The sequence below is a fragment of the Eulemur rufifrons genome, chromosome 7 (genome assembly GCF_041146395.1).
Source record: "Eulemur rufifrons isolate Redbay chromosome 7, OSU_ERuf_1, whole genome shotgun sequence".
In the NCBI taxonomy this organism is placed as follows: domain Eukaryota; kingdom Metazoa; phylum Chordata; class Mammalia; order Primates; family Lemuridae; genus Eulemur; species Eulemur rufifrons.
Window position 1 is genome coordinate 251,219,196 of NC_090989.1, and position 25,583 is coordinate 251,244,778.

The 25,583-nt window shown below is 41.3% G+C and overlaps 1 protein-coding gene and 1 non-coding gene across 2 annotated transcripts in view; one reads left to right on the plus strand and one right to left on the minus strand.

Annotated features, from left to right (window-relative positions):
* UBAP2 (ubiquitin associated protein 2) overlaps positions 1–14,047 on the minus strand; it is a 91,919-nt gene extending 77,872 nt beyond the window's left edge. The window contains exon 1 of the mRNA XM_069476519.1: positions 14,023–14,047. The gene's annotated coding sequence lies outside the window, so the exon portion shown is untranslated. The remainder of the gene's footprint in view (positions 1–14,022) is intronic.
* Positions 14,048–23,741: 9,694 nt separating this feature from the next.
* Positions 23,742–23,803, plus strand: LOC138388925 (U7 small nuclear RNA). Its single transcript, XR_011234380.1, has one exon. It is a non-coding gene; the product is annotated as a U7 small nuclear RNA (small nuclear RNA).
* The last annotated feature ends 1,780 nt before the right edge of the window (positions 23,804–25,583 follow it).

Sequence of the window (25,583 nt, forward strand, 5' to 3'; positions counted from 1 at the left end):
ATAAACAAGTTAAGACCAAGTATTCACACCATGTGTAACAACATTCTATTTGTAAATCTTACACATTTCAGGTTAATGAAATGACCTTACACTAACATTTCTAGAGATCATTTGGATCTGCATGTCATAATATTGAAAGAGACTATAATTCATCATACCAATTTAGGTACCACAAAGAAAATTATGTGTCTGAAACCGATTGTAGCTAAAAAAGGTCTAACTTTTTTCTTTATTAGCTGCCCTAATATTATTTACTTATTTTTCCAATAAGTCTGTCAACCTGATTGTTAAAGGCCACAACATATTATTGTACTGTCTTTTACATTATAATAGCAAATAATCAATTAACTAGAATACTTTACATGCTCAATAGGTTGGTCTGAAACTTTTTATTATATTTGAATCTGTCTCTCAATCAGTATGAATACACACTTTGCAACACACACTTTTGTGTTTAACAACTTTCAGATTTTGTTGGTTTATTGTTTTGGTTATATTATAAAGAATAAGGTTAATTGCTCTGCCATGATTACATTATTTTTAGAGCTTACTCTGAGCTTATAGATTTCAGGTATGAATAAATACACATGAACAAATATACTTTGTTAAAACCGTGGGCCAGGTATGGTGGCTCACACCTGTAATCCCAGCACTTTGGGAAGCTGGGGCAGGAGGATCACTTGAGGTTAGGAGTTTGAGATCAGCCTGGACAACATAGCAAGATCCCATCTCTACAAAAGTAAAATTTTAAAAATTAACCCAGCATGGTGACGTCTGCCTGTAGCCTCAGCTACTCAGGAAACTGAAGCAGGAGATCACCTGAGCCCACGAGTTAGAGGCTGCCATGAGCTATGATGATGCCACTGCACTCCAGCCTGGGCAGCAGAGCAAAGACCCTGTCTCTGAAAAAATAGAAAAAAAAAAAAAACAAAAACAAACTATGAAGCATTATACAAATGTAAGGCATATTTCTTTGCTGATGTAAAGAGATCTATTTGATTATTTCTAAAATCACTTTCAGTACTAATACTTTGTAATTCTACCTTACGTGACTAAAGTTAAACATTCAATCAAAACCTGCCTTGTTGAGTGGTATTCCTAGGGTAAAACTTTAAAAATAAAATCATCGGTAGTTTACTTCCAGGTTACCAGTTCTATTGGTTGAATTATCTTTTTTTTTTTCTTCCCCTCACTCATCTTTTGAATTGTTTATTCCTCAGTGCCCCCATTTATGAAAATAATCTAAGTACACTAACAAAATGAGACTCTCCTTATAGGAGTGCCATCTGGTGATGAAAATCTGCATGTACAGAAGGAACATATTTAACCTAAGTTGAATGAACTTTGGATTTACAAAAAACAACTGTTAATCTTCACAGCCTCAAAATTACAACCAAACATTATTTTGGTGTAATGTACATGAATCTTCACTTGTCAATGAGGAAAACCATAAACTCTTTGTTATATTTCAAACTATTAAAATTTTACTAGTTCACTGTTCTCAGTAAAAACAATAAGACTTTATATCTCCATTCCAATCAATTCTTAATATTAAATATTCCATAATGAATATGTAACTAGGCTATAAATAATGGTCCCATTTTCATGGTTAAACTAGAATAATTGCTTTGTGAAACATGAAAAGAACATTGCTTACTTTATGTTAAAGTATTATTTGGAAATAACACTTCTCTTTTAATTAAAGTTTACTACTCTAGGTTACATATTTATAAATTGTTACTATAAAAGATCTTAGGCTTAAAAATTGCAAACATATTCCTTAAAAAAAAAAAAAAAAAAAAACCTTAAAAACAATAATGACAATGGTCCCAGAGCAAGCAAAGATGCAGGATTAATCCAATTCAGACTAGCTTGTTTTCTGTCAGTTATGGCTCCCCCATACTAACACAAATGTCAGAATAGCTGATTTCCTATTCATAAAGAATGTCTCAATGTTTCATCTCTGGCAACAAAATGTCCAGAGAAGAAACTGAAGTTTTGCAGAACAAAGAGGGGTGGGGAGGGGTAACTAAAATCTTCTGGAAAAACAGAGCTCAAAAAATATATAAACAGAATGCAGAATTCAAGAACCAAATTCTCTTATATTAGTTTTACATAAAACTTCTGAAGACAGTGAATTCTTAAATCAAGGTAAAAGCACAAGTTAACAAAATAATCAACACCCTTAAAAATCGTTACCACCAAGCCGGGCACGGTGGTGCACACCTGTAGTACCAGCTACTCAGGAGGCTGAGGCAGGAGGATCGCTTGACCCCAGGAATTCGAGGCCAGCCTGGGCAACAGAGAGAACCCATGTCTTTAAAAAAGAAAAAAAAAATTGTTACCACCACTAAATTGTGAAAATGACTAGGGCATGGAAACTAGACTATAAAAATCAACACCTTCAACTCATATACTGTCATGAGGAAATTCTATGTCCTCTTTTTCTAGAAACAGAGCTGCTATGTGTAATAAATAGGAAGGCTTGCGCAACAAGTACCCAGTTGCCAGATCCCAGGAATTCAGTTTACACTTGTGTTCCATCCCCACTCTATCACCCTCCACCCCACAAGAGTTCTACTACCCTCGAACAGGTTCCAAGAGAATGCTTAGAATAGAAACAGACAAGAGCAAGAGATTCTAAAAATAATCCAGTAGAAACTCAAACATACATATCTCAGGTTCTTGAGCTGCAGGAAGAAGCAGCACATTATTTCAATCTACCCAACCAAATTTTAAAACCCATATTTACCTCACCTTATTCAAAGTCAATTTAGGATGTAATATATTTTAACAAAGGTAAGAACTGCTACTACATTTTTTAACTTCTTCAAAACAAAATCAGCAAAATACCACATAAAGCTTCCTAGATTAAAGTGCAAAAATGGTCTAAATTAATTGTAATATAAGGGAAGTAAACTAGCAGAATAAACAAACTTGATCAAACTAAATAAAAATTTTCTCTGTAGAAGAAATGTTTTTTTAAAAAGTCTAAAATCCTGCTTTTTTCAAGGACTCTTTTGAGATAAGATACCTCAGTGAAACAGCTGCCTTTTTAAGTGATCTCAGTTTAAGAATGAACTGAAGATAGATGACTTAGCAGCCACCTGTATTTCTGCTAAAACTTATATAAGCAAATAACACAAATACATCACGAGGACCCTAACTTTAAGGCATGAAAAAAAAGCACTGTTGGGTAAAACTTATCTAAAAACCATGTAATATCATACCCTAAAAGAAAAACAAGGACACATTCCATCATTCTGAAAAGTTACAGAACATGTGTTAACAATATGCTGTAAATAAGGAAAATTTCAATAGCCATTTAATAAAATTTTGAACGGATCATTAAATCCCAGATTACAGACACATACTGCGCTTAATCAATATGGCATCACCAAGTGTCAGGATCAGAAGATACCTCCAAAACCATGATGTTGACACCTTTATGTAGAGTATCTCAGCTACTGCATAAAATAAATTTACATTCCAGGAACAGCAAAATGAGTGGTGTTTTCCCAAAACTGGATATAATTAATCTAGACATCATGAATTACTTCATGGGCTAAGAGTTCAACCACTAAAAACAGGATGCACGATTTATGTTCAAAAAGCCAAGTCTCCATCAAGAATGCCCACAGGCTTTCAGATACCCATAGGAGGTCACTTTGGGTCTATATTGCTGTTTCTGTGACCAATTTTGTTTTATTATTTTTGTTTAATTTCCAATCTGTGTTCTTGCTTTTCCTACTAAGAAAACAGCTATTATTCTCAACCTTTTTCTACAGAAGAAATTCATCTATTCATTCCTGCAGAAGACAAAATTGGTTTAGATTAAGAATCTTAGCCTGCCCTCCTCCCAAGCTGGTGTGAGTGTGTGTACGTTCATGCCAAGCTTCTATTTCATACTGCAAATATAAATAAAGGAAGACAGTTTACCCAAAAAAAAAAAAAAAATCTTGGCCAGGCATAGTGGCTCACACCTGTAAATGCTAACATTTAGGGAGGCCAAGGCAGGAGGACTGTTTGAGGCCAGGAGTTCAAGACCAGTCTGAGCAACATAAACATTTTTTAAAAATGTGTCAGGCGTGATGGCACATGCCTACAGACCCAGCTACTCGGGAGGCTGAGACAGGAGGATTGCTTCAACCCAGGAGCAGTGCGCTATCATGACACCACTAAACTCTAGCCCAGGCAATAGAGCAAGACTTTGTCTCAAAAAAAAAAAAAAAAAAAGAATCTCAAGTGATTTGGGAGGCCCAGGCTAGCCAGCAAGAGGAAGTCCACACCCCTAACCCAGGAGAGAATAAGGCAGCCAGGGTGCCAAGGAACTCTCAACTATGAGACCCAATTCCATGCTGTTCAACTGCTTGTGCCCTGCCTGCCAACAGCTGACCAAGCTAATACTTTTATTCTCCACAGCTGCTAAGGGCAGAGTCAGGCCTCTAGCAACTAGTGGACAAGGTTGAACTCCCCTACACCCACACTTGGCTCACAGGGGAACCACAATGTTATCTGCTGTCCCATGTATACAACTTGCCCATGGAAAAGATGAGTGGTGGTAAACTCGAACACTACAAGACATCAAAATTTATTTGGTATAATCACGTTTCTCTTTCAGATTACCTAAGGTCAGAGAGGGAAAAGTATTTAATTGCCTATAGCTGCTTCCATACATCTGTCCTATTTCTATCCTGCATTTCTCAGCTCTAAACCCTTTTACCCAGTAGCTACTTGGGATTCTTTGCCCTCCAATCCCTTGAAAAACACCTCAATATTCATAACCAGTCTTCACCATTATTTCTAACAGCCCTCTCTCTCCAAAAACAAAGCCTATATTATACAGCATTTCTCAAGATCCATCAAGTTATAAGAATACTGTACTTTAGATTACATTCAAACAAGTACCTTTCAAATAATACCAGAATGATACCTTCCTTAGAGAGCGTTACTACTCCATAGACAAGGGCTAGTAAAGGGTCTATATTTAAAAAAAAAAAAAAAAAAACCATAACCAAGTCAAAATAGAATTTCTATAAATCATCCACTTGCCAGAACATAATACTGCTTCCTCATAAATCCAGTAATGATAATTCTTGTTAAACACACATATTATCTAGTTTTCTTTCCTGCTCCACTTACATCAGATTCTGTTTGTCTTCCTATGCATCATCTTCTGGACTTGCTCCCCCACACTACACAGTGGCATATCTACAGTCTGCTTTTTGCTTTTAATTTCCATTTCCGAAAGTTTCCAAATTCTTCACAGGCTCTGGGCAACAAAGACTTACTAAATAATTATGCTGTTATCTCCTGCCATGTTCTTATCCCATGGTTGCACAGTGGGCTTGAAAAACCAGCAGAATTGTAAAACAAGTTAGAAGTCCAGAAAAACCACTCCATGAAACTAGAAAGCCTCAACCCAGGTTTGTCAGCAATTGCATTATAGCTAAATGTGTCAGTCTATCCATGTCCAAATGTTAATAGTGACAATATCTCCAGAAGCATCAGGAGTTTCTCATTATCGAATGAAGTTTAAGACTCTGGAATAGTGGCTCACTGTCCATCACCATCCCTGGTTGCAGAGTATAATCACTTAGGAAACTTCTAAAAAAAAAAAAAAAAAAATGAATCCAGGTCTCATTAAATTCAGAGTTGCACCCTTTCTTGGCCCTTCCCTCTGCTCTGACAGTGGGTCCAGCTGTCATCTGTGGCATGTGTATCACACTCTGTAAACCTATGTCTTGCTCTATAATCCTATCTTTCTCTCCTCAATAAACTTTATTTTTGTGCTTGCCTTAAAAAAAATCAGAATAGGGGCTGGGTGCGGTGGCTCACGCCTGTAATCCTAGCCCTCTGGGAGGCCAAGGCAAGTGGATCGCTCGAGGTCAGGAGTTCGAGACCAGCCTGAGCAACAGCGAGACCCCATCTCTACTAAAAATAGAAAGAAATTATCTGGCCAACTAAAAATATATATAGAAAAAATTAGTCAGGCATGGTGGCGCATGCCTGTAGTCCCAGCTACTTGGGAGGCTGAGGCAGTAGAATCGCTTAAGCCCAGGAGTTTGAGGTTGCTGTGAGCTAGGTTGATGTCACGGCATTCATTCTAGCCTGGGCAACAAAGCGAGACTGTCCCCCCCCCCCAAAAAAAAAACAAACAATCAGAATAGGACTCAGCTATCAATATTGCTTTTAAAAGTTCTCCAAGCAATTGCTAGCTAAAAAGTTAAAAATACAGTTATCCTATGACTAAGCAATTCCACTCCTAGGTACATACCCCAGAGAATTGAAAACATGTTCACCCAAACATGTATACGGGAATATTCATAGCAGCATGACTCATGAAGTACAAACAACCCAAATGTCCATCAATTGATGAATGGGTAAACAAAATGTGGTATTATCCACATAATGGAGTATTATTCAAGTACTAAAAGGAATGAAGTTCTGATACATGCTACAACATGGATGAACCTTGGAAACACTAAGTGAAAGAAACCAGTCACAAAAGACCACTTCTGTATATTTTATGATTCCATTATATGTAACGTCCAGAATAGGCAAATCCACAGAGACAGCAACAGAGTGAGACTCTGTCTCAAAAAAAAAAAAAAAAAAAAAAAAAGGACAGGTTTGGAAGTCAGACTTGGACTTCACAAATTACTAGACCCAAAGAAAATGTTTAATGTGGCTGGTCCAATGGTAGTGGGTTATCAGAACTTATTAACATTAGTGTCACTAAAGTTGGTATTCAACCCCCCACTGCTAAATTTGATTGGCTTTTAAAAAAGAAAGAAAGAAAAAAAAAAGAAAATGTTTAATGTAGATTACATTAAGAACAACTTTGGCCAGGCACAGTGGCTAATGCCTACCACTTTGGGAGGCCAAGGCAGAAGGATCTCTTGAGCCCAGGAGTTTAAGACCAGCCTAGGCCATAGCAAGTCCCTGTCTCTACAAAAAATAAAAAAAAAATCAGCCAGGCACCTGTAGTTCCAGTTTCTCAGGAGGCTGAGGCAAGTGGATAGCTTGAGCCCAGGAGTTCAAGGCTGCAGTGAACTATGATCATGCCACCACTGCACTCTACTCCAGGTGGCAGAGCTAGACATTGTCTCAAAAAATAAAAACAAAACAAAAAAAAAACCCTTTACTTCTCTCCTCCTAGCTGCTACAAATAAACTGTCAAGGTCAAAAAAAGATACAATTATCCTATGGTAATCAAAGTAACAAATCCTAATAAAATTGAATTGAACTATGAATTCAAAATCCAAAGTGTTTTCACAAGAGAAACAATTGTAACTTCAGGAATTTGACCATACTTGATGCTATAGGAAGAACCCAGGAAAAGTAAGGCTCTGCCTCCCCATCTGCTCAAGGGGGAAAAAAAAAAAATTAACAGTGCTTTTCTGTCACTGCCAGCAAAATTCTGGAATCCTAATGCACTGGATTTAAACTGTGTCTTCCCACCAGAACGTAAGCACTTAAGGACAAGCACTGTGCATTACTCATCTCTATCCCAGCACCTAACATTGCTGACAACTGGCAGCAATAAATCTCTGTTCAAGTGAACCCCTACAGAGTGGCATGTATCACTGGGACGGGGGACAACTATCATTCAGCCCTAATCTGTAGTATCCTAAACTCTGAGCATTTCACAAAAATAACAGAATATACTACCTTTTTATTAATGTAATAGAGTTTGGCCTCATTCCCATACATCAAAAGAAACTTTCATCAATGTTTCAAACCCTGGAGTCTGCACAGCAGTAAGAGTATTTATAGGCTTTCCAAAGGCCAAAAAAAGGTTTACCTATCCTACAATAAACCAGAAATTTACTTAACATTGGTGAGAATTATCTGAACTAAATAACAGCAGTGGTTATGTCTTATTAGATGATCTGACTGGCAGTTATGTCCAATAAATAGCTGTGAAAATAATCACTTTAGAAATAGATTATCATTCAAGTGTACTTCAGTGACAGTATATAAATACGGAAACCCTAACTGGACAGGAATAAACGCTGTAACAAGATAATTTGTATACAATTGGGAAAGTCTGAATGTGGATTTATATCATATATATAGTATACTATTAGATCATTATCCATATTCCTAGAATGATTATGTAACTGTGGCTTTTTGTAAGAGAAGCTCTTTATTCAGAGGAGATACTTGCTAAGGAAATATTAAGGCATTAATGTCAAGATGTTTGCACTTTACTTTCAAATCATTTAATCTCAAGATAATGTATGCAATATATAGAGAGAGAAAAGCCAATGTGGTAATATATTAAGCAGTAACTCTCAGGAAAAGGTAAGTATACATGTGTTCATTACTCTTCCATTAGCTTTTATAGATTTGAAGAATCTTAAAAAATTGGAGGAAATCAAACAAAAAAAGAATCAAAATGTAAAAAGGACAGAAAAACACACACAAAAATCAGGCAAGTAGAAGACTAAACATGATGGCAGAAACATATACAAAATATCTGTAATTACAATAGACATGAAAGTTCTCCATGCTCTAGTTAAAAAGTTAACACATTAACAAAGCAAAATTCAGCTATATGGTGTTCATAAAAGATATACCTAAAACATCCCACTACAAACTGGCTAAAACTAAAAATTAAGGCAATATCAAATGTTGGCAGGGATGTGGAAGAACTCTTATCCACTTAGTCTTGATAATTAAGTCCCAAAGCATGGCATATCCACTGCATGTATAAACTGAACTTCTTCCCTAGACATCTAGAATGGTATTAGTTATGTACTATCCTCAAGAGAATTGAGAAAATAGTCACTCAATTTTCTGTGTTCTGTGGTTCAGATGAGGAGACTCACTGAGAACTGTATGACACATGGGAAACAATTTAGCAAATCCCAAAATTCCACTCTCAGTTACATGTAGTCTTGGGACTTTGTTGGGAGTTGAGGGGAAATGTCCACAAGAAGACAAGCGTAATTTGTAATCACAAAAAACTGGAAATGAGGCCAGCATGGTAGCTCACGCTTGTAATCCCAGCACTTTGGGAGGCTGAGGCAGGAGGATCGCTTAAGGCCAGGAGTTCAAGACAAGCCTGGGCAACACAGTGAGACCGAATCTCTAATTAGCAGGTCATGGTGGTGGCACACTTGTAGTCCCAGCAACTCAGGAGGCTAAACCAGGAAGATTGCTTGAGCCCAGGAGTTTGAGGCTGCATGGGCTATGCTATGGACACTGCACTCCAGCCTGAGCAAGAGACAGGTTCTGTCTCTAAAAAAGAAAAAAGAGAGAGAGAACGAGAAGGCACAGAAAGGAGAGAACAGAGGAAAAAGAAAAATAGAAAGAGGGAGGCAGGGAGGGAAGGACAGAATTTAAAAGGTACAGAGGAAGAAACACACCACTAACAAGAAGAAATTCTGAGCCTGTAAAAGTCTTCATAGGTATAATATCTAGGACCAACTTGATGAAAACATTGAGACATGAAAAAAAAAGTGTAAATAGTGAAAGTACTAGGGGCAGGTCCAAGGTAGTGAGTTATTGCAACTGTTCAGTCACAGACTGAACTCCTTGTTCTACTTTCCCCCTTCTCACTATTACACTTGACTAGTCTTAAAAAAAAAAAAAAAAAATAGTAGTAGGTATTTCTGGATTGTGTACATACAATATAACTTTAAAGGAGAAAGTTCCTAAAGTGACATCTAACTTAATAACAAGCTAGTGACACTAAGCCAACAGCAAGAAACAAAGTTACAGCAAAAAGTCTAAATCCAAATGAAATTCTCTCCTCTACAATCTTTAAATGTACTCTCAATGAATTTTTTTGATATTAGACCCAATGAAATGTATATTCTGTTAACTTTTAGAGTTCCAAGTGAAGAAAACCAAGCAACACATTCCTGGCTTTTAAAAGAGCACTGCCAAGTCTAAAATGAAGCGTCTACCCCTTAATGCAAGCCCTATTGCATACTTTAATTGTTTTTTGGTGGTGGTTTTTTTTTTTTGAGACAGAGTCTCACTCTGTTGCCCAGGCTAGAGTGCCATGGCATCAGCCTAGCTCACAGCAACCTCAAACTCCTGGGCTCAAGCGATCCTACTGCCTCAGCCTCCCGAGTAGCTGGGACTACAGGCACGTGCCACCATGCCCGGCTAATTTTTCTCTATATATATATTTTTAGCTGTCCATATAATTTCTTTCTATTTGTAGTAGAGACGGGGTCTCGCTCTTGCTCAGGCTGGTCTCGAACTCCTGAGCTCAAACAATCTGCCCGCCTCGGCCTCCCAGAGTGCTAGGATTACAGGCGTGAGCCACCACGCCCGGTCTGCATATTTTAATTCTGAATAGTTAACTGAGTTCCAACTCAAGTGAACTCTTAATTCCACTATGAAAGTAAGTTATCTGAAATTGAAACTCACTCTAGTACAAGTTACACCAGTCAGAAATTCATAAACCTTCTCTTCAACGCTTATACCAAGAAATTGCAAAACTAAAATAATTTTTCTTTAAAAAACTATAAAACAGGCAGGGCATGGTGGCTCACGCCTGTAATCCTAGCACTCTGGGAGGCTGAGGCGGGTGGATCGCTGGAGGTCAGGAGTTCGAGACCAGCCTGAGCAAGAGTGAGACCCCGTCTCTACTAAAAATAGAAAGAAATTATATGGACAACTAAAAATACATATAGAAAAAATTAGCCGGGCATGGTGGCACATGCCTGTAGTCCCAGCTACTTGGGAGGCTGAGGCAGAAGGATTGCTTGAGCCCAGGAGTTTGAGGTTGCTGTGAGCTAGGCTGACGCCATGGCACTCACTCTAGCCCGGGCAACAGAGCAAGACTCTGTCTCAAAAAAAAAAAAAAAAACAACTATAAAACAGGCCAGGTGCGGTGGCTCAAGCCTATAATCCTAGCACTCTAGGAGGCTGAAGTGGGAGGCGGAGGTGGGAGAATCACTTGAGCTCAGGAGTTTGAGACCAGCTTGAGCAAGAGAGTCTCTATTAAAAATAGAAAAAATTACCCGGGTGTGGTGGCACACGCCTGTAGTCCCAGCTACTTGGGAGGCTGAGACAGGAGGATCGCTTGAGTGATTTTGAGGTTGCTGTGAGCTAGGCTAACAGCCCACAGCACTCTAGTTCATGCAACAGATGTACAACAGAGTGCAACTCTGTCTCAAAAAAAAACTATAATACATGCAGCATCATCTTTAGGAGAAACACTGTCAAGAAAACTCCAGGCCGGGCAACGTGGCTCATGCCTGTAATCTTAGTACTTTGGGAGATCGAGGCAGAAGATTGCTTGAGGCCAGTTGTTTGAGACCAGCCTGAGCAACACGGCCAGAACCCCATCTCTGTAAAAAAAAAAAAAAAAAAAAAAAAAAAATTTAAAAATTAGCCGTGCATGGTGGTGTACTCCTTTAGTCCCACCTCCTTGGGAAGCTAAGGCAGGAGGATAGCTTGAGCCCAGGCACTAGAGGTTGCAGTGAGCTAGGATGATGCCAACACTGCACTCTAGCCCAAGCAAGAGTGAGAATCTGTCTTAAAAAAAAAAAAAAAAAAAAAAGGAAAGCACCACATGTACTCACCAGCAAACTGGTTTTCCTGAGTGCACATTTGGGAATAACACCAATTGGGTATCGGACAAAGGTTGGGGCTGGGGGGAAGGGATGGGTGTATACCTACTTGATGAGTGCGATGTGCACTGCCTGGGGAATGGACACGCTTGAAGTTCTGACTGGGGGAGATGGGTGCACACCTACATGATGAGCGCGATGTGCACTGCCTGGGGAATGGACACACTTGAAGCTCAGACTCGGGGGGATGGGGAGGCATGGGGAGGCATGGGGAATATATATAACCTGAACTTTTGTACCCCCATAATGAGCTGGAAAAAAAAAAAAAGTAAAGGTACCCCCCTTCAGACCACTTAAAACCTTCAAGACAGGTCTATACTTTCTATGTCTCTTTTATATTTAAGGGGGTTTATACAGAGACCAGTTCCCATCAAAACACAATCACATGAAATAAACCCATTTTTCTCCATTTTCTCCTACTATTTGTCCTCAAACAATAAATAAGTCACTCAAGCTAATATCAAGAGAGACACTCCTGGTGATCACTGCACAAGCTGCACTAGTTACCGGGAAAGGGAAGCAGAGGTGTTAGTGTTGTTCCAACATAGTTCTAAAGACAACTCCATGTACTACTGTTAGTCCAGCCCACATTTAAACAGAAGCCAGAGGAAACCAGAGCAGCAGGAAACAGGCAGGAGGGGCAATTACCACAACCCTTTCCCATGGCCTCATTCTCTCCCATGCCACCACTTCCAGTCTTATTTCAATCACAACAAAAACCTCCTTTCTCTTAAAAGTTTCATAATTATTGAGGGTCAGAGGCAAAGGAAGCAAACAGGGGGGATTAAGAGCTGTGGGAAACAAGCAGGACAGGGGTGTAAAAAAAAAAAAAAAGAAAATCTCTTACCACATGTGTCAACTAGCCATAAGTAGGAAAACCAGGAGGGGTAAACTGGCAACAAGTCTAGAGAGCTGTGTGGGAAACTAATTATCTTTGCCTAATAAGAAAAGTCTTCACAGCAATGGGAAGATGACCCTAGCCAAGGTGCTTTGCAGGCAGGCAAGGGATGCTGGTGTACTGGAAGACCCTATCATCTCCAGAGAGTGCAATTTATTCCTTTTCCTGAGACAGATGGGGACCATACCAATGTACCCACTCAATGCCTAGGATACAGGAGAGCTTTAGGTACGATGTTCATCTACCACCTTTATTCGACAAAATGACACTAAAAAGGAAGTATAACTCATGGTAAAAAGTGAGGAACACACTAACTAGTGGCATACTCCATGGTGAAAAAAGTGCTATCACAGCAGAAGAGAAAAATATAAGAACTGGATTCACCCAAAAAGTTAATTATATACCCTTCAAGTCAAAGATGATCTTTGGAAACCTAATGTAGACCTTAAAAAGCTCCTAACTAGCCAGATGTGGTGACACTGAGGCAGAAGAATCTCTTGAGCCCAGGAGTTAGAGGCCAGCATGGGCAACACAGGAAAATCCCATGTCTTAAAAATTTTTTTAAAAGCTCTCAACTGTTAGGATACGCAGGTGCTGGAGAAAGATAGCCTAAATATTAGTAGACCATATACTGAATGTGCAATAGAAGTGGTAGTTAATGACAGCTTATGTCAAACAGGATATGAAAAAAATGATGGGATCAACCCCTAAAGCAAGGTTAAGAGCCCAGAGTGATGACAGTTGAGATGCCTGGGCAACTAATTAGATTAAAAACTCGGGGGGTGGGGGGGCGGCGGAAACGGAGGGAATGCGGAGTGGGAAACTAATTTAGAGGCAAAGAAAACTGAGTTGCACTGCATCAATGAAAGAACACTGTATGTACTGTAACAGCGCTTCACAGTTTACCAAAGCGCTCTCAAATCTATAGTAAAGAATTGTGACACTAGCATACAACAGGAACCACGAGTGAAGAGGAAACTGAGTCCCTACTGAGATCAAAGCCCTCCAAATAAAACGGAGAAGTAGAACTGAACTATGCCTCGGGGTAAGCCGGGAAAGGTTACAGAGCGCAGAAGTTGGCTCTAAGAGGACCAGTCCCAGGACTAGCCACATGCACGAAAGCTGAAAAGTGGTCAGGATGGGAGGGACAGCGTGGCGGGAGAGCTCCAGCGGACTGGCGGGGACCGAGGTGGTAGAGAAAACCACACCCTCCAGGGCAGAAACCCGAAGGGGGGAGGGGAAAGCGCCCCCTGGGGCTGGGTGGGGCCCGAGCGACTAGGATGCCGGAAAGTAGGAAGTAGCACAGAGCAACCCGAGGGGGAGAGGAAGGAGGGAGTCCGGGCCCGGACACACAGAGGGAGCGTGAAGCTGGCGAGGGAAGCTTGGCCCGGTCCACACGGCTGGGCGCTGGGGCAGTCCGAAAGAGGTTGGGTGTTCAGAAAAGCTGAACCCAGAACTAGAAAGCGCACGCTGCAGCACTGAGCGCCCTAGAACGAGGAAGGAGAGGGAGAAGGTGGCAATTACCGCTGCCGCTCTCGCTGGACCCAGGACCCGCCGCCGCTGCTGCTGCTGCTACCGCGGCTGCTGCTGCTGCTACCGCAGTCGCCGCCGCCGCCGCCGCCGCCGCTCGTTACCTGCCAATGTGCCTCTTACAAAGCGGCGGCGGCGGCAGAGGCAGCCCAGCCCGTCACGTGACCTCTACGTCACGAGGGAAGGCGGAGTCACTGCACGTCGCTTGCGCGCGGCTCCCCCGCCCGCCCAGGGAGCGCGCCGCCTCTTCTGGCCGCTGCCCGCACCCTAACCGGGGGAAGCCAACAGCGCGGAAGTGGAGGGAGACAAGAGGAAGGAGCAAATAAGGGAGATTTTGTGGCATTTGTTATACTCGAAGATATCGGGAGAGTGTTACCCGCCGCATCCAGGGTGCCCCCAAGAGCAGCTGCTTGTCGCGCCGTGATGACCTCACAAGGCACCACAGGTTGCTCCCCGGCGGCCGCCCTCCTCCCGTCATGTGATGTAGTCCAACCACTCAAGGCAAGCCTAGCCTCCCAAACGTTGCACCGGGGGACTACGACTCCCAACGTGCTGCACAGCGAAGCGCCCACTTCCGCATCTTGCCCCCCGCGGGTTCATACACGCACCCCCAGGGACCTCAGTGCCGAGGGAAGGCCAGGACGACAAGCGGCCTAGGCTAGCTTCCTGGTGCTAATACCAGCGGATGCTGCCTGCCTGCCAGGTGCTCAGCGTGGTCCTCGCAGGAGCTGGGGTTCCACGACCACGTTTCTGGGCTCGCGCTCCGCCCCGCCCCCTGCGCGGGAAAACGCCAACGGCTCGCCCCGAAATCTGCGGCTCTAAGAACCTCCCCAAGGCGGAACGCCTTCGCGACTTCAGTCTCGTTAAATGTCGATCGAGTTTTGCACTTCCAAGCCTCTTCCGCGTGAAAGGACTAACATTTATTGGACGCCGTTTATAGTCATTTTTATATCGCATGATCAATCCCTTGAGTCTGAGATTGCCCCGCTTCAAAGCTAAGGAAAGAGGCTAAGAGAGTTGTATACGGCTGAAGAGACCCAAACCGGCATTTCTCTCTTTGCAGATTGAATGATTCACCTTTCAATAGGATCTGACAGGGTGGGCATGGTGGCTCACACCCGTAATCCAAGCACTGTGGGAGGCTAAGGCCTGGAAGATTCCTTGACGCCAAGAGTTTGAGATCTGCCTGAGCAACATGGCGAGACCCCACTACGCTAAAAAAAGATTAAAAATTTTTTAAATGGAAAAAAAAGATTTGATCGGTTGTTAACTCCAGGAATAAAACATAAATAAGATAATGATTTATAATTGTAGCATAGTGTTTTAGAGTTGAAAGTATTTTCTCATTTACTGGCCTATTTGATTGTCACAGGTGGTATCCCAGGGTAGTTAGATACAAGAACTTTGCAGTCTCAGCAGGCCTTACCTCAATTGAAACTTTCCACTGTGATAAATAACTTCACCGGGTTGTAAAAATTAAATGAAATTATGTAAAATACCTGCTTGTCACATTGTAAACCCTCAATAAATATCAGTAGTTATGTTCACATTCTGTTTGTACCCTTTGGGCCCAACAGGTTTAAGTATGGTAGAAAAGGAATTAGCTTATACTGAAATCTGTGCAGGGAAGTATACTAGTAACTAACTTGCTAGTTACTAATAGACTTCTTTTCAGTTAAATTACTTTAACTAAAGCAGTTGAAACCTTAAACAGTCCAGTCCAGCTCAAGGGAAGCCTTTGTTACTCATCTAAATTGATCAAAGAATGCTGAGGCTGTGCCTTTAACAAATGGAACTTATTATCATGACCATTCATGTGTAGACCTATCTTATCTCTCCTCTTTTGTCAGGGAGCTAGAATTGTGTCTGGTCAGTTCTGTCTTCCTGTTCTTTGCATTCCTGCATTATAGAAATGTGTGGGAGAGTAAAAGATAGAAACCAACCTTGGGGCAGGGCGCTGTGGCTCAGGCCTGTAATCCTAGCACTGTGAGAGGCCTAGGCAGGAGGATTGCTTGAGCTGAGCAGTTCGAGACCAGCCTGAGCAAGAGCGAGACCCATCTCTACTAAAAATAGAAAGAAATTAGCCAAACAACTAAAAATAGAAAAAATTAGCCGGGCATGGTGGCTCATGCCTATAGTCCCAGCTACTCGGGAGGCTGAGGCAGGAGGATTGCTTGAGCCCAGGAGTTTGAGGTTGCTGTGAGCTAGGCTGACGCTGCAGCACTCTAACCCAGGCAAGAGAGTGAGATTCTGTCTCAAAAAAAAAAAAACCCAACCTTGAAAGTCAGATACTTAATGGACAAAGCAGGATAAAGGATTCTGAAAGGATTTATAGAAACTTGATAACAGTGGCTGTCTCTGAGGAGTTGGAAGGAGGTTTATAATAGAGAGTGCTGGCCCAACAGGACTGAAGTTTTAGTTTTTTACTGTAGAAGTTACTGGTGTATTACTTAAATAAACATTAAGAAGGCCCAGGAATGGTGGCTTATTCCTGTAATCTCAGGACTTTGGGAGGCTGAGGCAGGAGGATTGCTTGAGGCCAGGAGTCTGAGGTTGCAGTGAACTATGATTAGGCCACTGTTCCCCAGCCTGGGCAACAGAGTGAGACCCTGTCTCTAAAAAAAAAAAAAGAAAGAAAGAAAGAAAAAGGAGACCAGAGACCATGTGTTAGCTCTGTGACCTTGTATAAATTGTCACTTCTCCAGGCCCACATTTCTTCTTTTGTTATATTCATATTCAAAAACATCTGCCTTTTCTGTGCCAGGTATGCTGTGTTGGGGGAGAAGTCCTACCTAGGACCTAGGATCTGAAAAAATAAGGGCATCAAAGCCCTAAAATCTCACTGGTTACAGTTTTTAGGACCTGGATGCAATGCAATACAATTATGCTCTCTCCTTCTCCCCGCCTCCCCAAGGGATATCACTCCCCTTTTCCACCCAGCCTGACTCTGAGACATTGACTCTAAAATTAATTTCACATCCTGTGACTGCAAAGGACAACATCATCTCTTTTCCCAGTTTTTGTTTGCTTAAGTCTTCTTGGCTAGACTGAAGTGAGCACACATCATGGAAAATACTCTGGAGAAATTCTCAGAAGCCTGTACAAATGGTAGCAATAAGATAGGTGGGTGGAACCAGTTATTCTTTTTGGATTTTGTTTGTTTGTTTATTTAGAGACAGCGTCTCCCTATGTTGTCCCTGGCTATTCACAGGCATGATCATAGCATACTACAACTGTGAACTCCTGGACTCAAGTAATCCTACCTCAGCTTCCTGGGGTAGGGAGCTGGGACTACGGCATGTGCCACTGCACTTGACTCTGAAGTCAGTCATTCAAAGTTGAGGCCCATTCTAAGAAATAATCAGTAATCAATGGCTAAGACTTAGGAAGATACAATCAAGGAATATAAACTCCAAAGCACAATTTTCACAGCCTAGATAAAGGTAATCACAGTTGAAGTCTAATCTACTCACGTATAGTAAAATATATGATCACAATCAAATGCATTATACCCTGCCTGAAGAATGTGATAACTGAGGGAGAATAGTCTATATAGAATCTTTAAAAAAAAAAAGTGAACCTTAAGAAGCAAAAATGTACAACTGGCGGGGAAAAAATGTGGCCTAAGCTAGCACATGAAACATTTTGGTCCCCCTGGCAGATTTCTGCCTTTATTAGATAGAGATAGGTGTTTCATGCCTATTAGCCATAAAGATCACCAAGATTCCCTGACCTGTGTTCCACGTTGCCAAGCAACCTGTTGATTAGATTAGCTTCTCATTAAGACTTCTCTGGAGAAGTGAATATGTTATTAACCAAAGGACCATATGTTATTTTGCTTGGCCAAAAATTAGTATACTGACAATGACAATTTGGAATATACCCTCAGTTCATGAGGTTCGTTTATGCCCAAAGCCAGCTGAGCTGTGGGCATGTGACCCTTTAATACAGCAATGAAAACAGTTGATACTGCCACTGTGTAATATCTTTTGGAACAGCCAAAAGGACTCCCAAAGTCCTAGCTACTCAGGAGCCTGAGGCAGAAGGATGGCTTGAGCACAGGAGTTCAACTCCAGCCTGGACAACATAGTAAGACCTCATCTCTAAAAAAACATAAAAATAAGTGAACAGAAATTTAAGGAGAAATCAAATAGTTGTGTAGCCACAAAGCATCTTCCTCAAAATACTTGTTAATTACTGTGGTGTTTTAGCATATCCCCACAAGTTCTTTGATATTCCTTTCTATAAGAGGTAGAACTTACTCCCCATCACTGCAAATGTGGGCTGAACTTAATAACTCATGTCTAAGAAATAGAGAATTGAATGGGAACATTAATAACTTTACATTGGAAAGACTTGGCAGACACCACCTTAACCAAGTGATCAAAGCTAACATCACAGTAAGAAGTCATGTTGATAACATGTACACCCTGATATGAGGCAATGTGAAAGGCATATCACCTGTGTGGCATTCTCCCCCAAAATTCATCTCCTGGATATAATTGTGAGAAAAAAGCAGAAAACTCAAATTGAGGGGCCTGACCACTACTCTTCAAAAAGTGTCAAAGTCAGCTGGGCACGGTGGTTTGCACCTCTAGCCTCAGCTATTTATATTTTGTTTTGTTTTGTTTTTTAGAGAGATGGGTCTTGGCATGTTGCCAAGCTGGCCTCAAACTCCTGGCCTCAAGCAATCCTCCCACCTTGGCCTCCCAGAGTGCTAGGATTACAGTCAGTGAGCCACTGCGCCACCTCACCCAGACCACCTTTTCTATTCAGACTCTCAAGGGATTGGATTATGCCCACCCACATTATTTCTTTACTCAGTCTAGTCATTCAAATGTTAACCTCTTCCAGAAACACTCTCACAGACACACTCAGAAAAAAATGTTTTACCAGCTACTAGGGCATGACTTAGTCCAGTCAAGTTGATACATAAAATTAACCATCACAGCTATCACATCTAAAATATTGGTGCTGAGATATCCCAGATTCAAAGTATGTATTTCCTCACATTAAAGTACTAGGAAGAACTGACGGTTCTTCCTAGTATAAGACCCATAGAGACACAAAAAAATTAATCAAACAGTCTAAGCTAGGGCTGGTCGCAGAGGCTCACACCTGTGCCTGTAATCCTAGGACTCTGGGAGGCCAAGGCAGGAGAATCGCTTGAGGTCAGGAGTTCAAGACCAGCCTGAGCAAGAGCAAGACCCTGTCTCTACTAAAAATAGAAAAATTAGCCAGGCGTGGTGGCACGCGCCTGTAGTCCCAGCTACTGGGAAGGCTGAGACAGGAGAATCACTTGAGCCCAGGAGTTTGAAGTTGCTGTGAGCTAGGCTGACGCCACGGCACTCTAGCCAGGTGACAGAGCGAGACTCTGTCTCACAAAAAAAAAAAAAAAAAAGAATACATCTAATCAGCAAATATATGGAAAAATGTTTTACTTCACTAGAAATTGAGTGCAAATTATAACAATAATACACATTTTGCCTACCAAATTAATAAGGAGTAAAAATAATGATGCTATGCAATGTTAATCAATATTTAGTAAAAGAGGCACTATTTTATTTGGCTAACAGGAGAACAAATTGGCATAAACTTTTTGGAAAGCAAAATGTCATAATATATTAAAGCATCCAAATCAATTCTGGTACTCTGCCCTAAGGAAGTAACTTTAAATATGGAAAAATTGTTATGCAGAAAAAACATTTCTCACACTTTATTTATAACAGCAAATACTGGAAGCGTCTTACATATCTGACTGTAGAGGAACAGCTAAGTAAATGGTGGCATTCATACTAGATCCCATATTATGCAACCTTTATAAATAACATTTACAGAAAACATGCCAGGACATGGGAAAATGCTCACTATATACTTTTAGGTATAAAAAGCCAAAATCAAGTCTGTGAGTAAATATAACTATGTAAGAACATTATGCGTAGGAAATAAAATCTATAAAAATACACCAAAAGAATAGTGGTAAAATGGGCCATGTTTAAATAATCGGAATTATAGATGACATCTTCTATATTTTCTAATTGCTTTTTATACGCAGGTCTTACTTTTATGATCTAAATGATGTTTAAACAAATATGTAATGCTGGGGTATTAAAGGCTATATACATACTTTAAGAGAGGAATCCAGGATACATAAATATGAACATAATAACTTATCAAGGAAGATCAGATTTCTAGGATATTATGTACTGAATTATGTCCTCTCAAAATTCATATGTTAAAGTACCACAGAATGTGACTATATTTGGAGATAGGGTCTTTCAAGAGGTAATTAGGGTTAAATTAGGTCATTGAGGTGTGCTGTAACCCAATATGACTAGTTTCCCTATAAGAATACTAGTATCTTTATTAGGACACAGATACAGAGGAAAGACCCTGTGAAGACAGAGAGAAAAGACAGCCATCCACACGCCAAGAAGAGAGGCCTCACAAGAAACCAAACCTTGATCTTGGACTTCTGTCCTACAGAACTGTGAGGAAACAGATTTCTGTTGTTTAAGCCACACAGCCTGTGCTGCTTTGTTATGGTAACCTGACCAAACTAATAGAGATGGGACGTTAGGGTTCTACTAAGCATACTAAGCAGGAAGAATAGGTGGGTGGCAAGTTGTCATCTTCCTTCCCCTTGGAAGAAATTTTTTTTTTTTTTTTTTTGAGACAGGGTCTCGCTCTATTGCCCAGGCAGGAGTGCAGTGGCATCATCATAGCTCACTGCAACCTCAAACTCCTGGACTCCATTGATCCTCCTGCTTCAGCCTCCCGAGTAGTTGGAACTACCCAAGTAGCTGGGAAAACAGGCAAACACCACAATGCCTGCTTAATTTGTCTATTTTTTTTTTTTTTATAGAGACAGGGTTTTACTCTTGCTTAGGCTAGTCTGGAACTCTTGACCTCAAGCAGTCCTCCCTACCAAAGTGCTAAAATTATACGTGTGAGCCACCACGCCCAGCCTGAGATTCTTTTCATTCTGGTAATTCCACAGTTTGGGAAGTAGAAAAACCTAGGGCCATTAATTGCCTGATAAAGAACAGAATAGAACCTTCAATCAGTAATGCGTTGTCCTCAGGGTCAAAGACATCATTTAACATATATATGGTTTCCTTCAAAGATGATTGCATATCCTTTTTTTTTTTTTTTTTTTTTAGAGACAGGGTTTTGCTCTGTCACATAGAGCTGGAGTACAGTGGTACATAGCTCACTGTTACGTCAAACTCCTGGGTTCAAGCAGCATATACATCTTTTACAAAGTGAGTGCATTTTTAATGTATAGAGAAATTGTATTTTAAAAACATGTCATTCCTCTCTGTTTAAAAATCAACAATTTAGTTGGGTGCATTGGGTCATGCTTGTAATCCCAACACTTCAGGAAGCCAAGGCAGGAGGACTGCTTAAGGCCAGGAGTTCAAGACCATCCTGGGCAACATAGCCAGACCCCATAAAATTGGGGCTGGGCGTGGTGGCTTACACCTGTAATCCTAGCACTCCGGGAGGCCGAGGCAGGCTGATCTTTTTTGAGCTCAGGAGTTCAAGATCAGCCTGAGCAAGAGTGAGACCCCGTCTCTACTAAAAAAAATAGAAAGAAATTAGCTGCACAACTAAAAATATACATATAAAAAATTAGCCAGGCATGGTGGCACATGCCTATAGTCCCAGCCACTCAGGAGGCTGAGGCAGTAGGATTGCTTGAGCCCAGGAGTTTGAGGTTGCTGTGAGCTAGGCTGACACCATGGCACTCTAGCCTGGGCAACAGAGTGAGACTCTGTCTCAAAAAAAATAAATATAAAAAAATTTAAAAAAAGAACAAAAAAATTAGACAGGCATGCTGGTGAGTAGCACGTGCCTGTAGCCAACGCCATCAGGGAGGCTGAGGCAGGAGGATCGCTTGAGCCCGGAAGTTTGAGGTTGCAGTGAGTTACAGATGATGCCACTGCACTCTAGACCAGGTGATAGAGAAAGACCCTGTCTCAAAAAAACTTTTTTTAAAAATACAGCATAACAATTATTTAAATAGTGTTTACAATGTATTAGGTATTGTGGTAATATAGAGATGATTTAAAGTTTATGGGAGCATGTATATGGGTTATATGCAAATACTACCTCATTTTATGTAAGGGACTTGAGCATCTGTAGATTTTGGTCTCCTGGGTGAGGGGTGTGTCTTAGAACTAATCCCCCAAGGATAATACCCCTCAGATACCAAGGGACTGGATGACTAGATTGACTATATTTATTGAACATGTGTGAAGTGCCAAGCCCCGTACAACATGATTTACTAAAATTACTTTACTTTCCCACAGCAGCTCTGAAGTAGATACTGTATCATCATACTTACCCCAGAAAGAGTTAATGCAAAGTCATACTGCTACCAAATGGCAGAATCAGGATTCAAACCCAAGTCTTCCTAATTCCAAACATGGTACTTTATTTTCTCCAACACCATTGGTGTTCATGCTTTTCTCTCCCTACAACATTAATTTTCTTAAAGACAAGGACTATGCCTTTCCATGTCTGTATTTCTAGCACCTAGCACAGGATCTAGCTCATAATCAACATACTCAATAGATATTTTAAAACTAAAGAGTGATGTTTTTAAAGAGTTATAAAATGTCTGTTTGCACTTCTACATTTTGCTTACAAGCAGGGGGTAGAAACCAATATACACCCACATGTACCCAAATTAGAACTTAACAAATTTTAGATATGGAAGGAATCTAGGCAAGTTTAACCTCATGTTTAGGCCGGGCGCGGTGGCTCACGCCTGTAATCCTAGCACTCTGGGAGGCCGAGGCGGGTGGATTGCTCAAGGTCAGGAGTTCGAGACCAGCCTGAGCGAGACCCCCGTCTCTACTAAAAATAGAAAGACATTATATGGACAACTAAAAATCTATATAGAAAAAATTAGCCGGGCATAGTGGCGCATGCCTGTAGTCCCAGCTACTCGGGAGGCTGAGGCAGTAGGATCGCTTAAGCCGAGGAGTTTGAGGTTGCTGTGAGCTAAGCTGACGCCACGGCACTCACTCTAGCCTGGGCAACAAAGTGAGACTCTGTCTCAACCAAAAAAAAAAAAAAAAAACCTCATGTTTATTCCATGTCCACTATGTGCCCAGTTGTGTTCTGGGTGCTGTGAATGAATTTTAAAAATCCTTGACACAATGTTTCACAATGCTAGCACGGTACAGTATGTGCTAAATAAACATGTGCTGAGAAAAGGAAGAAACAGACTAGAAGAAGATGGGTGGGCAGATATTCCAGGAGAGCAGGAATTCCAGGTAGGGGAAATTATGTGAACAAGCAGAGAAGTCCAAGGTAGATTCAAAAACCAATTTGCCAGGCACTCTGGGAGGCTGAGGCAGGAGGATCGCTTGAGGTCAGGAGTTCTAAACCAGCCTGAGAAAGAGCAAGACCCCGTCTCTACTAAAAATAGAAAGAAATTATATGGACAGCTAAAAATATATATAGAAAAATTAGCCGGGCATGGTGGCGCATGCCTATAGTCCCAGTTACTTAGGAGGTTGAGGCAGAAGGAGCACTTGAGCCCAGGAGTCTGAGGTTGCTGTGAGCTAGGCTGACACCACGGCACTCTAGCCCGGGGAACAGAGCAAGACTGTCTCAAAAAAAAAAAAAAAACAATTTGGCTGAAGGGAATGGAAGGTTCCTTCAGAGTTGATGTAATAGAAGATAAAATTGTAGAGATCAAATGTTACAACTCTTTTAGAATTTGTCTAGCAGGTTTTCCAGTTTTCACTGGAAGATCCCTTAAAAAAAAGAAGTTATAGTGGTCAGTAGTATTTGATGGATAGTGTCTTACATGCCAGGCTAAGTAATTTATTTCTCCTGTATCTAATCTCTGTTAAAATCGTCCTTCCATAAAAATTTGAATGTCAATAGGGGTCTCTAGAAAAACCTCCCCAGAGACACTGAGGAATTAAGTTCTAATAGTGGAATGACAGGTGGTGGGGTTGATATTTTAGATGAGGAGGCCACCCCCCCAGATCCTCTGCTGATATGGCACCAGTTCTGCCAAGTTGAGGGTGGGCCAGCTGTGGTCGCTAATGAATGCGTATTTTCGGTGAGCTCTCACTTGCCTGGCAACTTTACATTAGTAAACTTGAGCAAAACTTTTCTGTTGAGCTTCCAACAATGTACACAGGGTAGTGCCCTAGAGAAATCCGCTCTGATGAGGGTAAGTATAATTCCCAGCCTAGCCAGGAAAGAAAACACACCCACAGCACCCTAGGGAGAGAAGGAGGGGCTTGACAACCTGTTCAGCCCAGACCTTCCCTGACATTCCCCCAGGCAAACAATAATCTCCTAGCAGCTCGGGCCTCCTTTCAGGCCAAAGATAGTTCAGTGTGGCCTTTCGCAGGAACAGAATGGCTCCACCTGTTGGCTTCTTTAAGATCAAATGCCTTTTGGTTGAAGGATAAACCAGAATACTTGGACATTTCTGACACCAAGCTCTGCTATAGGGAAAATTGTGAAGTAGGTCATAGATCTGGAAAATGACTCCTGAGCTCATCTCCTTCAGCTTCCTGACAAGCAAGGAAACGTTATCTTTATTTGAAGGAGGAGGGTCTGAGGCCCAGAGAGATCAGCTGTTACTTTCCTTTCCCTAGGTTGCCCCGTTGACAAACAATCATTGTGGTCTAAATAAATGCCTGAGACTGTTTAAGGCAATGGGGAGACAAATCGAGTTTGTCTTCAAGGTTGTCATAATCTAGCAGATAAACAGATGACACAAATTCTTCAAGTGTATGGAAATAGAGAATTAATTGTGCCAGAAGACGGGGCACCAGCTAAGGCCCCGGAGAGGAGCAACTAAGTGCACAGGATATGAAAAGACTGAGATTTCTCTATGTTAGGAAGGAGCAGATGGAAATTTCTCCCGTTAGGTTAGGTCAGGTTGCCTGTTAACAAGGTACAAATTCCTGAAAGAGATCTTAAAGAGCCTCACTCAATTTTTCAAGCCAGATAATGCTATAGATCCCTGGTCATTATAGGACATGGAGATGTCCAGGCCTACTCCAGTCAGCTGAGGCTGTGGGTGGTAGTAGGTCATGTGACCTGCCCAGGGCTGCCCCTTTAGTAGGGCCCAATCAGTGGCCATGGCAGGTATTAGGGGAAGGTTTTCCTGGTTTCTGAAGTATGAATATAAAGGCGTGAGTTCCTAAAGAGTTTAGAGACACCTTCAGCCAAGGTCCCCAGGCTTTGATGGGATGTACCTCCAACAGGTGGCTGGGGCCTTAAAAAGAGAAGCTCAGAGGACCAAGTGTGATTCTACTCATAATGTCATCACTGAACTTTTTTTTTTTTAGGGCTTTATGGCCTTCAGACTCAATGAAGATCAAGTAATATTATAACTATCCTCATTTCTCTGGGGATCACTTGGAGAAGCAAAACCTGGGGCAAAAGATGGAGACGGAGAATGAGGAGATGGGCAAGAAGACCCCAAGACAGAATCCCCAAAGGGTTGTCTTCTTAGACCTTGTTCTGCCCCCACATTTTCTGTCGTGAGCACTGCCAGCACTATGCTACCT